This window comes from Myripristis murdjan, chromosome 5 (genome assembly GCF_902150065.1).
Source record: "Myripristis murdjan chromosome 5, fMyrMur1.1, whole genome shotgun sequence".
Lineage (NCBI taxonomy): Eukaryota > Metazoa > Chordata > Actinopteri > Holocentriformes > Holocentridae > Myripristis > Myripristis murdjan.
The window spans coordinates 13475871-13488361 of NC_043984.1; positions in this window are offsets into that span (position 1 = coordinate 13475871).

Consider the following 12491-nt stretch of genomic DNA (forward strand, 5'->3'; position numbering starts at 1 on the left):
GTCGCCCCCTGCTGGCTGTATGTATAACTTCTGCCCTCTGTGTGTTTTATAAAATCAGCCACAGTGTGGAGGCATTACTGCAGTTTTCAAATTGCTGTCCAGCAACACTACAAGCAGCCCAGATATTGCTTAGTGTTGTCAGTGCAATAATGAGCAAGTAAAAATGTCCCTCAAAAAAAGAAAAAAAAAACAGCGACAACAAAAATGGTCCTTTATTTGCATGAAGATAGAAGTTTGTAGGGACAGAAGGATCTCACTACCCCTTGAAAAGCAGTTTTATAATCCAACAATATCTTACACCAATATCACAGCATTTGTGCCCGTAAAACAGTTTTAGGATTATTTTAGTGACATTTTCTTCAACGTTGCCATAGTTTGTGTTGCTGAAAGAAATATCGTAGCCTCCTGCAAATTCTCTATAGCTGCCCCTGAGCACAGCACTCCACACCATGCCTGCCATGCATGCAAACCTGGAAAGAAGACGACAAATTAAAATGAATGGCTTCACTCCTTTATTGACTATCCATCTATTAGGCCTTCCTCAGTCGACCAGTAGACATAGAACTAGTAAGTGACATTAGTCTGGCTTTCAGGCCTATTGTCAGAGTGGTCTAAAGATGAAAGTTTCCTTGGAAGATAGTTCAGTGAGTGCTAATGAGATCTGTTTCCTGTGCTTTGCAGGCTGCAGATTAGTTTACCATCGACGGCCCTGTCCAAGAGCGACCATTAGTTTGGGGAATGGTACCTCGGTGGAGACATCCATGGCGGCATGAATCATGATCTGTGTGGAGAAATAAGGTATAAGAAAACAGCTTTGGACTTCATTTGGGGTAAGAAAATAGATTTCCGAGGTATTTGTGGTCACTATACACAGACAGCTGCTTCTGTGATATGCAAAAGCTTGAGAAATTAACCGACATAAACATAAAAGGGTTTCTCGTTTATGCCTGTTGGTTCGATTGGTTCTTCCTGTAATTTATAAATTGCGTTATGTGTCTTATTGAATTTCCCCCCTTTCTCACACAGAGCTAAATGTTTAGTATGGATTTTCATTAGAGGCAATGGAGTGATTGCTCTGTTAGCAAACTATCTTTGAGAGAGTGGAGCACCCAAAGCTGTTGATGCAAACCTACACCTCAGGAACACACAATGCACAGTGGCCACGGGACAAAAGGAGACTAGCACAATGGTATTCCATCAGAGTATCACATGTTTTGTTGTTTTCAAGATGATATATGAGCAGGACAAGTGTAGAAACTGTTTTACACACTCTCGTATAGCTGTGCATATTCATTTTATGTTTGCGCCTGATGCACCACAACATAGCACACTACTGTAGGCTATAGTGAGCTCCTCTGAGTTTGCGAAGAGGACACATTGCTCAGCATGATTTGGCCACTTTTCACAAATGTTAAATTCCAGATATCAAATGACATGTTAATTCTGAGCTCAGTCTGTGTGTTTTAATTTGATGGTACTTTCAGGCATATTAGATGAACATGTTAAGTTCCACTGTCCCTTGTCATCAGGGTCCTCTTATTTTGAAAAGCCAAAGATCCCTGTATTAAAGCTCTGTAACAGAATTCTGATGGTTGAAAGCTAAAGTAATATATAATTATTATTGTAATATATTATTGTAACCATGCACACCACAGAGCGTCGCTACAATGTTGTCACAGCTAAATTACCAAAGAGGTACCACAAGATATTGAAAAGTTAGTTATTTAAAGATTGGTGATATTTAGGAATGTTTGCACATTGCAGACATCTTAAGACAGCAGATTAAAAAAAAAAAAAAAACATAGCTGAATTTATTTTTTATCTGTTGAAATACTTTGAGCAATTTAGCAGTAGGAGGTCTGATTCCACATCCCCAGTAATTACTGCACACCGCTAGAACTTGTCACTGCCCAATACTGTGCTGATCTCAGTGTTATCACCACCCCAACCCCCCGTTTTTACAGTTGAATCTGAAGGTGCATAGCTGAAATGCATCTTCATCTCGTCTTAAGCTCCCTCTCCAGTCTCTGATTGACCTTCCTGCCACAAATATCTTCCTGGCCTGCTGTGGTCCTACCCTGCACGGCTGACCCAAAGAAAACCCCAACCACCAAGCGCCCATCCAACTTCGTGTTTATACTTCCATGATGAATCCAACCTGCCCAATCAGACTTCCACTGACTGGCCTTGAACTGAAACTGTATACATCTTAACCATCCCAGCCATCCGAGGCAGCCAGCGGAGACCGAGGCAGCATTAATTGCATGGATCAGCCCTGGTAGTGCACCGAGTCCAATGCATTTAGCGTTTCTAATTGGGAAGGAATTGCTGTGTTTACATTGGCACTGGTTGCAAAAAGCCGGACCCTTGGCCCTCCAGCCACCCAGGCTTAAGCTCCCTGATGGAGGAAACCCCGACTGCCTGGTCCCCGAAAGCTCACTGAACTGAGCTGCAGGGAAATCATGGGTAACAGAGCTGAGGACAATTCACCATGTTATGTTTTCTCTCATATTTTAACTTAAGTCAAACATTAAAAAAGGGATACATTCAATCACTTGTGCTAAAAAGGTAAAAAGGGCTCACCGCTGCCTTTTTTTATTTGTGGCAAGTGATTATGCCTGTAAAACAACATGAGAGACTTTTCACTTTTTTAAATTTATGAAATAGCATGAATTTGTTTCAAGACTACTGTGCTACTAAAATATTCACACTTAATCCTCTTCAGCTCAAATCAAGCCCTGGAACACACAAATCCTTTGAAGTAAGGTAAATAAAAAGACTGTTTTGAAGATCTTTTATAATTTTGTAAAAGAACTGTGGTGGCCCATGGAGTGACACCATACTGTGTGCAAGAAATCCCACACCAAGATTTTACTGCAAGTCCTGTGTCACCGCAGTGCACGTCTACAATAAAATGTCTGCTATTTGAAAGAACAACATTTTATTTATGATCGTAGATTGAGCAGGGAACACCACTGGACTCGTTCAACTCTACGCAATACATCAAGCCGCATGCAAGTTCATGTACCTAACATATAATGAGAAATCCAAAACGCTGGAAAAACTATACCACATCCAACATGAAGATTGCAACGGGTTACCACACACCAGTCTACCACAATTATTTTCTCATTCCTTTTTCTGTTTGTCTTGAAAATGAAACTCGCATAGCTAAAATAGTGTCAGTAGGAAACATTGCCCATAACTAATTTTTCTGTTGTTGTTGTTTCTGATCCGAACAGAATCTGTGTGATTAACCCGCTCGATTCTGTGGACCTCATATTTCTTCACTTTTGATTGCTCGTATTGTGATGGGCAACTTGGTTTTGTGGGATCAACAGTAATCCTCCATATCTGATCTAAAATAAAAAGCACAATAGCCTATCTGGAATGTGAGGTAACGTTGGCTTTGTTTCTGCTGTCATTGTTTGTAACATAATTTAAATTGTGGTCAGTAAAGACACCAAATAAAAAGTATTTGCTATTTTTGATGATTCCAATCTGATGTGGAAACAATAATATACTGCAGATGAGTCAGCAGCAAGAAAATCAGATTTTGTCTGTATATCGCAGCTTCCAGGGAAATGACTGATGAAGAAAAACATGCCTCATATTGCCTTGATTCCTCCAGCAGACGATTGCAGGCCATTTTTCCTTGTTGCACCAGCCTGCTTGTGACAGTTTTAATCCATCCACTGCGCTGAAGTGTACAGCTCAACAATTTATTTACCACAAACTTCATAAAGCACTGGGACCTTTTGTGAGCCTGGCCAAGCCGAGATGATGAAAGCAGCCAGGACACACACACACACACACACACAAACACACACACACACCCATGTGTATCCATGCACACACACTCCACCTGGACACACTTTCACCACCAGCCAGATTGCGATTATCTTTTCCACTGAGGCAAACCAACACTTTCTGAACACACACAGACACAAACCCACTAACACATAAATGCATTCAAGCACGCACACATAGCCTAGATACAAATGTACTCATGCACACACTTTATAAAAAAAAAAAAAAAAAAAAAGACAGACAGACAGATGACACACACATTCATACATGACTGTGGGTTTCTCAGTGAGGGCTGGGACCAGGCAGGGAAAGTCTCCATACATCAGTGCAGGGTATATGAATGGAACAATTGCTGGTGCGCTGGCAGCAAAGACGCAGTCACATCTCATTAGCTTGACGGGACACCCGAAAGGTTCTGACGGCATCCTGGCTGTGATTGGGGTTGCCCGGGGTGATGGGAACATACCTGTGGCTGCCTTGTGTACTCTGTGGGCACACGGGGAGACTAGCACACGGAGCAGCTGAAGCCTGGCAGCTACCGGAGCAAAGTTCTGGGTGTCCATGCCAACTGCCGCTTCACCATACACCTCACCTCAGCAATAATAAAACGTACTCTCGCTTTTTATGGCTCTCTCTCTCTCTCTCTCTCTCTCTCTCTCTCTCCCTCTCTTTTTTTCTCACTGCTTCACTCTGTCTGTCTGCCCCACAAACTCACATTGCACAGACACACGGGGAAACAGTGGGTGATTCTGCACACCGCCATGCCATGATGAGCTCAGTGCTAACTTTGAATATAAACCAAGAAGCCATTTGGCGTGCGGTTATTACTGATATTATTCTAATTTCATGGTCTGAATTCAGACAGCTCTTTAATATGAGAACACTGGATCTTTTGACCTGCATCCATCTTGCTGTGTCATTGCTCTTCACCTGGTCCAGATAAAACAAACAAGCAAAAAAACTGTGGGTGTCCTTACACTGTCAAAAAGGATGTGTCAGTTTTGGTGGCGACAGCATGTAACTACCCATAATTTTGTTTAATTTTTCAGCACAAAAAAAAATGATATGAGTAACATAACAGTTAGACATGTGGATGTGCTGAAAATGCGTCTGCAGCCTGCCGTCCCTTCCCTCAGTCCCCTCCCAGACCTCTCTCTCTCTCTCTCTGAGGGGTCTTTTGGAAGAACACATGTTTTTCATAAGGGTCTTTGCGTCTGGCCTTGCATAAATGTTTAGCAGCGTTCCTTCTGGGAGCTGGGGCCTGTCTTTACAGTTGAGGCTAATCAGCTGTAAATTCTGTTTTAAAAAGGAAAAGGGAAGCATGGAAGGAGTTAATCTCAAAGGCCCAGTGTGCTCTCTCTCTCTCTCTCACTCTCTCACTCTCTCTCTCTCCCTGTCAGACCCCCCCCCCCCCCCCCCCCCCCCCCCCCCCCCCCCCCCCCCCCCCCCACACACACACACACACACATACATACACACACTCTCATGCCTCACTTTTTTGTCTCTCTCCCTTTCTCTCTCTCACACACACTACACTCATTGGTCTGTCTAGAAAGTGAGAGGAGAGGATGATGACAAAAAGAGAGAAGAAGAGAGAAGAAAAGCTTGAGGCTTTGACAAATGATCTAATAAACGGGTAGGGAGATTACAGACTGGGTGCCCGCTGGGAGAGGAAGTGGGGCAGTAAATATTTTTTAAAGGCTGTCAATAAATTTGCAGTGTTGAGTTGAGAGAAGTGTCCAGGACCAGAGCCAGGAAGAGTGCATGGGCTCCTGTGCTGGGCAGCTTGGGTGTGAGAGCTATTGCTTATTGTTAATAGCCTCAAATTCAGGCCTACAGTCAGATGTTGTTTGCTTCAGTATTGGGCTATCTGTGAAAGAGATTGCGGCCGTGCTGCACAGAAACGCACAAAACTCAGTCAAAATCACTTTATCCTTCGAGTGCAATAAAGGAGTTTGTCTCGGTGATAGTGCAGAGAAATCGACATGCTGACAGGCATTATGTAGCGAGAGCAAGACCTCACGTACAGTGTAACAAAGGATAAAGTGATGAAATCAGATCATATGCCGCTGTCTCCCTCTAGCCCTGTGTATCGGGTTTGGAAAGAAGCTACAACGCTCACTGGGCTAACCTGCCAATTTTTCTTATATAACACACCAGGCTAGCGATGAAAGATTCTGGCGCTGCACTCTGTTTACTCTATTTATACTATGGTTCTTTGAAAAGTGAGAAAATGATGTGATGGGGTCGATCATTTCCACGCATAACCAAGGCATTGTTCACTTCCTTTCTCTAGGCTAATTAATGAGTAATAATAGACTTTATTACTACTTGTGCCTCCGCAGTTGGCAGTGAGTCTGTCAGGGCCCTGTAAAGTTCACCAGCACCAGGCTCACTTTCCCACACCTTTCAACCACGCTTGTAACTCAGCAGCCAATTAAAGCTGATTTAGGGGTTCACCTGTGTGCCTATTGGCAAATGCTGCCCTCAGGGTGGCGCTTCCCTGTGATTGATGGGTTGATGAGATAATGACGGACTCACCTGCGGTCGCCTGCTTGCAGTGATCCAAGACTGATTTGCTAATTATCCACATAAGACAGATCCTACAAAAACTGGGTGAAAGAATAGGTCACCCTGACAGTGGGATGGCAGCGAAGAAGGATGTGGCTATAATGAAAACTTGACATGGCTTTCCTAGCTCGAGTTGCAAGAAAAAGACTCCTGTCTTTCCAAGGAAGGATGTTTAGCATTTTCACCTTTTGACTGGTTTTGTCATAATTACCAGTCTTATTATCCTTGACAGATCCAAATCACTCCTATTAGCATATTGAATGTCAAGATGTCTTTATATTTACAGTGTGTCAGTGCTGGATTTGTAAACAGCTGGAACAAAATCAAAGACCAAAACATATTTAAAAGTTTTTTTCTGGTGCATGGAGACAATGTGCAGTTTGTGGACGGGGTGAAGTCATGTATCAGGGTGGAAAACCAAACAATAGTTTCACTGAGTGTTGAACCTATTGCCACTTATTTCTCTTGATAATAAGTATAGGAAATTGGAATTTCTAGACCTCCCGGTCAACAGGCATAAGAATGAAAACATGGACTTAATTCCCTACTACTCCCTCTCCCTCTAGCGTATGTTCACTTTGCAACAGAGGGTCATGACTCACGATCGCACTGTGGAAATATAGCTTTGTTTTGTGATGGTTGTGGGTGGCGTAAAATATTTTTCGAATGGCAGGAGATATTATTGACATATTTTCTTTTCTACAACATCAAGTGTCATTTATGTGATTCGTTAATGACTGAAAATGCCCTCACACACACAGACACGTACGCACATACACATACACACACACATAACCACACACACAGGCAACTTACACACATGCACACACACCCACACACCAAGACAAATGAAGGCCCTGAGGAGATGCGAGAGGAGCCGGGTTTCTGATGTTCACTTTTTAACACCTTCCTCCCAACTACTGAAACAGATCTTCCTAGTGTATGTTTGGTAAGCAGGGAGAACATCACTGAGTCTCCTGTTCTCCACTCCCCAGCTGGTTTCGTGTCAGCCGGATCCTGTTTCACTGATCCCCTGGCAGGGTGTTGCTGTTGTCAAGGTGTGGTGGCCAGAGGTTCAGCCCCCTCTAACCCAATTAAACACAGCATGGATAATAAGCTCAGCACATTGTCCGCTGCATAGCAGAGGTGAGCGGTGTTAACTTTTATACTGAGCTCATATTAAGTTTACTGTGTGAGCGAATGTGCCATAGAAATAAAATCCCATGAAGTGTGTCTGTGTGTGTGTGTGTGTGTTAAAATATAATTCAAAGACTCCAACGGTGTTCTAGGGTCATTGCAGGGAGAAAAAAAAAAAATACAGAGCCGGTGGAGGGGGTAATGTTCCAAGATTCGCTGAAATTTAAGTGGTAAATTTACAAGAAAAAACTCACAAATTTATGAGAAAAAAAAAATATTATTTTAAACTTTAAACTTTATCAATTTTTTTTTACATATCTTTATATTTTTGTAACCTGAACATCACCAGTGTTTTAAAGAACAAATTGCCAATGGATAATTGTTTAGCAACTCATGATCACCCTTTGAACAAATATGAGTTGTAGCAATTCTCCTCCTCATTTTTTGTCCCTGAATAAATAAAAAGACAAAGAGCAGATTGGCCAAAGACATGGTAGCTAGCTGCTCAGGTTTTTTTTTTTTTTTTTAGCAGAGAGCCAGACTCCAGTTATACATTTATCAGGCCAAATCAGTGGCAAAACAGCCAGAAACATATTTAATGTGGTTTGTTATGTCATGTATGTCATGTTGTTAGCTAACAGGTTGACAGAGTCATTTTCCACTGAATTGTGACTTTAAAACTGAAATATTTCAAGTGTCAGACTATCCGTCCATGACTTTTCCTTGACCCAATTTCTATACCAGTGTCATATCACATTCAAAATTATGCAACTGGGTATGATTACATTTCCCCCTACAGCACTGCAGGATTCATGTTATTGAACAATAGTGAGGACCCAACCAGAGTCAGCCTCGGGAGAATCCACTTGGGCTCAAGTGAGATCATTTGTCTTTTCACATCTCAGTAAAATACAGTTCTACCTGGTTGCCCTGAAGATAGCAGAACCAAATACATGCCACTCTTAATCCCGATCACTCGTCGTTCCATATTCGACTTTCGGGTTGAAGCCTGACTTACTGTGCCAGAGACCAGGGTTCGCACCCCTCTGACATTTGTGCAGCTGCCCTTCAAGCAGAAGCTGCAGCTACCAAACAGACTTCACGTCCAATCATCATCACGGCCCCACAGCCCTCAGAGACCCAGCAGCCCAAATCCAGCTCTCCAGTTTCACCTCTGCAGCTCCTCGAAAAACCCCACCGGCCTCATCAGTCTCTCCTCTGACTCTCATTCTTTCTAACGCACCCTCTTCTCCAGGAATGCACAACTCCTCGCCCCTGCAACATTATGAAAGGACGAAAAAAAATCACTCCAGAATGATATAATGTTTAATGTTTTTTTCAAGACATTATCTTTTTTTGATGGGCAATTGACTTTCAGATGTAGTTTTTTGGGCTTGTATGCTTGCCAGTACAGGCCTCAGGGCCTCCTGCCCCGTTCTGCTGTGATGCCTGTGTGCTGAGTTTGGCTTGGCTTGAGTCTCTCCACTTGATGGTTTATTCATATTCAGTGGTGCAGTATGCTGCACTGTGCCATGAGGCTCCGCTCGCACTCAATACTTCTGTGAAGGAGTGACAGAAAAGAGGTTTGAGTCCCAGTTGTGCTGTATGGGCTTACTGTCTGCGATATGAAATGTTTTGCTCTCTTCTTACAATTGGAACAATGATCATTTTCATAGTCAGCCAACATCAAACTTTTCACCATTTCTTTAAAGGAATATAGATGTTTTACACTCCTTCAAACAAAAAAAAAAAAATACTTCTTTTAATTCTATTCTCTTCTATTCTTGTCTAGGTCCTTCTGGTCTTGTCAGTTTTGTGTTGTTTTACTCCCCTCTGGTTTATTCTATCCCTCTCTCACGCAGTCTATTTCAGCCTGAATTGGTGTCTATTCATCTCATCATCATCTACCCATGAATTCCTGTGGCTTTTTTGTTCTCATAAGAGACTGGAAAAAGAATTGTTGACAAATAGAGCCAGTGTCCTTCTCACATCAAAGAACCTAGGACCCAACACTGAAGCACAGTTTGGTTTTTAGAAGAAAAATGTATGCTTTTGTATATATTCCAGCCTCCCCTACAATCACCCATGCCCCCAAACGCATATTGGAAGTGGCTGCACGCACACACGCACATATATGTAGTCTCACACATAAACACAAACACACACAGGCACACACAGGTACACACCACCACCACCACAAAAATGCCTAACCCCTGCTCTGTCATTGTGTCTGTGGCCCGTGTTCATCAATTAACAGGCCACTTGCTATTCAAAAACAAACAACATCAACTTCCCCTAAAAAAGCCCAGTCAAAACAAGCAGTGCAGCCTGGCTTGTCCACACTGCCCCTCCTAATCAAAGCCAGATGTCTCCCTTAAACCATTTCTCCCTTTCCTCGCTGCACCCCTTTCTCCAATCTTTCATCCCCCCCCACCCCCATGCCTTTTCCTGTCTGAGATGGCTGGTCCTCAGCAGCCGTGATTTGGCAGTCTTGTCTGCTCTCTGTCTCTCTTTCCTTCTCTCCCTCTATTTCTGTCTCTCTGTCTCTTTCTGTCTCTCTCACCAAGAATCAGCCTCTTGTCAAGCAGGCATGGACCTGTGCTGACCCTTCGCAGCATTCACAACCATTCAAGGTGAAAAATTAGACCCACATGGCCGATGCCGCCAAACAAGCACACGCCGCCTCTCGCGGAACAGCTCACATTTGATGTGCTGCCGCATTTGATGTGATGGCCCGTTTTAAATGCTTGCCATGCCCTGTCTGTCTAGCTAAGAGCTGCAGACCACTTTGTGTTTACTTTAGCATGGGCCATGTCCCCTCAGTTACACTTCTCTGAATGGAGCAATCTTGTGGCTGTCGACACACCATTCTCAATTTGTTGGAGCCGGTGCCAGGCACAGACTGAGCACTAATTTACTTTTCCACCTCAGTGCCGAGAGAAAACACCCTTTACTGGAGATGCTAAACAATACAGGCAGCTCTTTTCTGCTAACTGCTCTTTGAGTGTGGGGGGGTGGTCTCCAGCACTGGCCTGCCTACTGCTGCTGCTGCTGCTTTCAGCTGGCTGTCTCGCTCTGCCGCTTTAATCTGAGAAGCAAACAGCCTGCAGTGTTGTCTTAAGAGCTCAGGCACAACTCCGGACGGCTCAATGGGTCCTTGGAGAGCAGCAATGTAAAGCACAAGTGTTTGAAGTCTGTTTCGTGATGGGCAGGAGTTTACTGGCTCTACTACCCTCTTTGCACCTCATTATCATTTTATAATTATACTGTATTGCATTACCGAATTTGTGGAGAATTATTCTGCTCTAGTAGAGCAGGAAATGCTTTGTCAAAAGTGTCACATGCAGTGCTCTGACTCAGCTTGGCTAAACTCCCAAGAGTCCATCAAAATGGAATCCATGTAAGTGATCCAGCAAAACATTAAATTTTAAGAAAGAAAGAAAGAAAGAAAGAAAGAAAGAAAGAACAAATCTTTAGATATATGCCAGGGTTTGATTCCATTCACTATCATAACATGTTCAGTGTCTCTGTTTATGATACGATTATGACTGGGTAAACAAATTTTATTACTGCTTCATTTTACACTGATGTTTTACAATAATGTAAAATTATCATTGAATAGCGGACTTCAACACAAAATTCTCCTTTACCAATTTTCTATTGTGATTTTTTATATGCAGACATATGTGATTCACTCAACTGGTATCCATATGTCTGTGTTCTTTACTGCTTTTATTATCCAAAATTAATGTTGTACTTGAATGAATGAAACATATTTCCAATTGGCCCTGGAGAGAAAAAAGTGCAGGCTGTCAGAGGCCCTTTAAAATACACATTGACTGCAGAATGGCCTCCTCCATCAGTTTCTCTATCAATACCAGACGTTTTCCTCTGCGTAGCATTGCAATCATACCATTGACAGAATGTCTTACAATTCACTGTAAAATAGTAGGAAAATATCTTCAGAAGAGGTGCTGCTGACTTATTGTTTCCGTTTTCATTTCTAGCATTTTAATCCCTAAAATACTTAATGTTGTGCAAAACTTTATATAAAACGTGTATCTGAATTACTGGGCTATAGTTGCATAGGAAAAAGATGTGATCCCTTGCATAAAAAAAAAAAAGAAAAACATGAAAAGAAAAAACTATTTCACATCTACTGTGTTCCCCAACCCAGGCTCTGTGGCTACCTGTCATCATTACAGGGCCGCCCGTGGACAGCCTGAGGACAGCATGACTGACAGTGGAGGGACATTCGCTGGGACTGAGGGGATGGAGGAAGGGGCTGAAGGGGATTCTTGAGGGGGACACTTGTGAGAAGGAAAAGGGTCTCATTGCGAGAGATCAGCTTGTGTAAACACTCAGGTTAATGAAACTCAGTGGGCCTAATCCTCGGCCCTCTTTCTCACTCTCCCTCGCCCGGCCTCATACCACCACCCCCAACCCCCAACCCATCTTTCCCCCCACCCCCCGTCTTCCACCATAATCCCTTGCAGGAACAGGTACTGTCAATCAACAGGACCCCTGGGGAGGGAGGGGAACACAGTTTATGTGCACTTATGCACATTACTTATGCGCAAATGTGAGTGTATGTATGTGTTTTGGTGTATGGGTATGATTGGTTCTGTGCTTGCACCCACATCTATGGCTTTTGTATACCTGCAGATATGCAAATATGTGGATGCAGCGTGTTTTGAGGTGGAAGTCAGGCGGGGGATTTCCAGCGAGAACGCACCTCTGCCTCAAACCATATGAGGAGAGAAGGTGGAAGCTCTGGGTCCAGACCTGGACTTGAGGGTAATCAGCAACACATGAACCGTATGAGGAAGGGGAAATGCGGGAACGGAGGGTTGGGGGGGGTTGGGGGACTGAAGGGCAGGTTTCCAATCTAAGCTCTCCAAACATTGACATCACACAGTGTGGTTAGGCTATCAGACGAAACACGCAGGGCTTGAAGATCTGTTTTTATACCC